The sequence below is a fragment of the Nannospalax galili genome, unplaced genomic scaffold (genome assembly GCF_000622305.1).
Source record: "Nannospalax galili isolate Female #2095 unplaced genomic scaffold, S.galili_v1.0 scaffold1251, whole genome shotgun sequence".
Taxonomy (NCBI): Eukaryota; Metazoa; Chordata; class Mammalia; order Rodentia; family Spalacidae; genus Nannospalax; species Nannospalax galili.
Window position 1 is genome coordinate 1,015,895 of NW_008329321.1, and position 4,365 is coordinate 1,020,259.

The window sequence follows — 4,365 nt, forward strand, 5'->3', positions numbered from 1 at the left end:
ATCTTTTACAAAAAGAAGCTTCTCAGATGAATAGTGAGAGTTACATTTGTCTGTGAATATAAAGACACATTTTTAGAATATAGTAAGAAATTATGACTAGGAAAGTGATAGTAGTAGGTTCTCTAGGTCCTAGAGACCTCTCCAACCATGTGTGCTTGGCTGTGTTTACAGTACCATGGATAAATTTTCTTCTTATTGAGTGGGCCTTAAGTCCAATTTGACAGCTGTTGATTACCCCCAAATAAAAAAATCCCATTATAGTATCAGAAATAATTTTCAGTTTTAAGTTCCCTAAAGAACTAGTAATCTGACAAGATGCAAAAACCCCAATGCAAGCTCAAAACAGACAAAATCCAAGCATAGACATGGGGAAGTAGGTACGAAATTCTAACTCAACCTAAGGGACTTTGGGCAACTGAAGACTGCTGGGAGGGTGAGAGACAGTCTCTCACAGGGATGGGTCTATAAACAGCAAAATGTCTTCAGTTTTATGTTTATACTGAAAAAATGCTAAATGGACTTTTAGGCATATTAATATTATTCCAAATAAAAGAATGGTAAATCAAGAATGGATGAAGAACATTGGGAATTTTATTTTATTTTTATTTATTATTTTTTATTTTATGTGTATTTGTGTATTGCCTGCATGTATGTGAGTGCACCCGTGTTGTGCAATGCCAGCGGAAGTCAGAAGAGAGCTTCGGATTGCCCTGGAACTGGAGTTAAGGACTTTTGTAGCCACCATGTGGGTGCTGGGAATAGAACCCGGGTCCTCTGTAAGAGCAGTCAGTGCTCTTGACCGCTGAGCCAGCTCTCCAGCCCCAGGAATTTTAAATAAGTGGCAAATCTTGGACTGAAGAGAGATGGTTCAGCAGCTAAAAGCCCTGGCTTTTCTTGCAGAAGAGCCAGGTTTGATTCCCAGCACCCACATGGCAGCTAACAACCATCTAAAACCTCCACTGGCACTGCACAACATGGGTGCACTGCATGCATGCAGTCATAACACTTGTACAAATAAAATAAATAAATAAATAAATAAATAAATAAATAAATAAATAAATAATAAGTGCTAAATCTGAGTGAAAAGAATTGCATACGTGATAATACACTGGTAGTTATAAAAAAGAGGTGCTGATAAACGATTTGTAGTGGTCTTGTCTAATTGCGAGGGATTAGAAAATCAGTAATTCTCTTAAACCATTAAATTTTTTTAAGTGAAATATTTGTAAAAGCTAAAAATTAGTGACGTTTTATTTAAAAAAAATACATTGCAGAATTCAGAACTCCGTGCTATATCCATCTGTTCCTAGACTATTTTGGGGGAATTTGTAAGTATTGCTTCTATCTCATTGGTTGGTCGGAGCCAATTTTAATTGTTTATTTCATTTTGATTTAACTTTGGTACATAATGCATATCTAGAAATTCATCCATTTCTTTTAGGTTTTCCAAGTTAGTGGACTACAGATTTTTAAAGTATGTTCTTATCATTCTCTGAATTTCTTCAGTATCTATTGTAAGGTTCCCTTTTTCATCTTTGATTATATTAGTTTGGGTTTTCTTTGTCTTCTTCTTTTCGGTTAATTTGGCTAAAGTTTTGTTAATTCTGTTAATCTTTTCAATTTTTTTCATTGGTTCTTTGGATATTTTTTCATTTATTTCAATATTTTCATCCTGGATTTTTTTTTTTTTTGGTCTTTTTGAGATAGGGTTTCCTGTAGCCCCAGCTGTCCTGGAACTCACTATTGTAGACCAGGCTGGCCTTGAAGTCACAGAGATCCTCCTGCCTCTGCCTCCTGAGTGCGAGTGCTAGGATTAAAGGCATGTGCCACCAAACCTGGCTTCATCCCTGATTTTTAAAAAAATATTTTATTTTTATTATTTTATGTATATGAGTGTATTGCCTGCATGTATGTGAGTGCACCCGTGTTGTGCAATGCCACGGAGGTCAGAAGAGGGCTTCAGATTCCCCTGGAACTGGAGTTAAGGACAGTTTGTAGCCTCCATGTTGGTGCTGGGAATTGAACCCGGGTCCTTTGCAAGATCAGTCAGTGCTCTTAACCGCTGAGCCATTGCTCCAGCCCTCATCCCGGATTTTTAATGTTCTCTTTCAACTCATTCTTTTGGCTATTATTTGTTCTTGTTTTTCTAAGCTCTTCAGGTATAGGCCATTCATATGAAATCATTCTATAAATTTTCCTCTAAGAACTGCCTTTATTGTGTCTTATAGATTTTGATATTTTGCATTTTTATTTTCATTCAATTTTAGGAATTATTGAATTTCAGTGTTGTTTTCTCTTTTGACCTAATTTTCACTTAGTAGGGTGTTGTTTAGTTTCCATGAGTTTGTGTCCCTTTTCACACGTTTCTTTTGTTGTTAACATCTAGTTTTATTCCTTTGTGATCAGACGGAATACAGGGTGTTATTTCAGTTTTCCTATACGCTAATATGTAATCAGTTTTAGAGAAAGTTCCATGGGCTGATATGAAGAAAGTATTTGCTTCAGTGTTCAGTGGAATGTTCTGTAAATGTCTGTTAGATATATTTTATTTATGATGTTTGCATGGCCTGTCTATTGGTGAGACTTGGTATTGAAATCACCCACTATTACAGTTTTGGGGGTCAATGTATGAAGGGCTGAAGACATAATTGTTCTCTCCTTTGATCATCAAACTCAGGCTGTCAGCCTTGGCAACAAGCACCTCTATCTGAAAAGTCATTTTGCCAGCCCCAAACAGACTTTTGAGCATATATTTTTCCCCCCACAAGTTTATCCTAAGTAATATCAAGAAATCTGAATTTTAATTATAAGGTCGATTTACTGTGACATTATTTAGAGGAATAAAAGTAAATACTTTAAACATCAAACTATTGTTGATCAATTACATTACAATGGGCCTGGATCCTAAGCATCCTCCCACATTCTTCTAAAATGCACCAGATTGCAAGGGTTACATGTTTTCAATAGTGAGTAAAGAATCTATGGATAGTGACATAGGAAGTTAAATAGGTTAAGGTGATCAAGTCACAGCCCTGGAGAGAAGGGACAGGCTTATGCATTGGTTAGATACCATAGCTTCTGTGTTTCAGAAAGTCCTGGACCTTTGGTCCTGGGTTTTTCTTTTGTAATGGAATCTTCCTTATGCTTGTGCATCAACTGAACCTGTGATACAACTTTTTTGGGGGCTTGGGATTAAAGGAACCAGAGCAAATATGGTGATACGCTATTGCCTGCTGTGCTGTGAGTGACAGAGTCCTGTTTTCCTTTGACCAAGAAGTCTTGTGATTTCTGTCAGCATATACCAATTGGTAATATACTAACTTATAAACTTAAATATAAGATAAAAATCTCAGACTCATTCATGGTTCTTGATACAGTAGGGATTTTTTTTTCTAGCAAATTATGTGTGTGATTAAACTGTTATTGAAAGTTATGTTCTCCAAAAATGTTTTCAATATATGCAAATATTATGACCAGTTAAAAGAAAAAATATTACAAAATTCTGAGCTTAGAAGAATTTTACATGCTTAGAAAAATTCTAAGAGTACATTTATAAAAAAGGTGAACCTAAGATCATTTTAAAAATGAATGTGTCACTGGGTGGAGTGCTGCATGCCTTTAATCCCAGCAACTGGGAGGCAGAGGTAGGGGAATCTCTGTGAGACTGAGGTCAGCCTGGTCTACATAGTGAGTAGTGAATTCCAGGTCAGCCTGGGCTGCATATTGAGACCCTGTCTCCAAAAATCATAACAAAAAAACAACCAAACAAAAAATGATTGTGTCATTTCTTAGTTCAGTGACTGTAAAATTGTAGCATTCTTCAGAATCCCATGGAAGGCTAGTAAGATATAATCACTCTCATAGATCATTAGTCAGTGGGTCTTGGAGCCCAAGAAGTTTAAGTGATACTGTATGGCTACTGATTGTTGGGGTACAAGTTTGAGACCTACCACCTTAGTCTATGTATCAGTTTTCTCTAATTAGCACATGAATTCTGGAGACAATTTCCTTGGGTTTCTAGCTGATTTTACTTCTATGACTAAGCAAGTTTTAAAATGTCCATGCCTATTTTCATTTAGAAAATAGGGATTAAATATAAAAATAGTTAACTGGCCTTAAAGCCAAATCTTAGCACAATGTCTACTACAAGTATTCTTATGTCTCAGCTTATCTAGAAATTTAGTATTAAAATATTTATTATCGGGTCTACCCAGACTTTTGTGCTACAGATGTGGACCATTGTAGTGAATATAGTATGAAGATTTATAATTAGGCAAATTATGCATATTGTCACCAACTAACTTTAGTTTTCCCATATAAAAGATAACCTTAATGATATCTTACATTGCTTTTGGAAGGATTAAA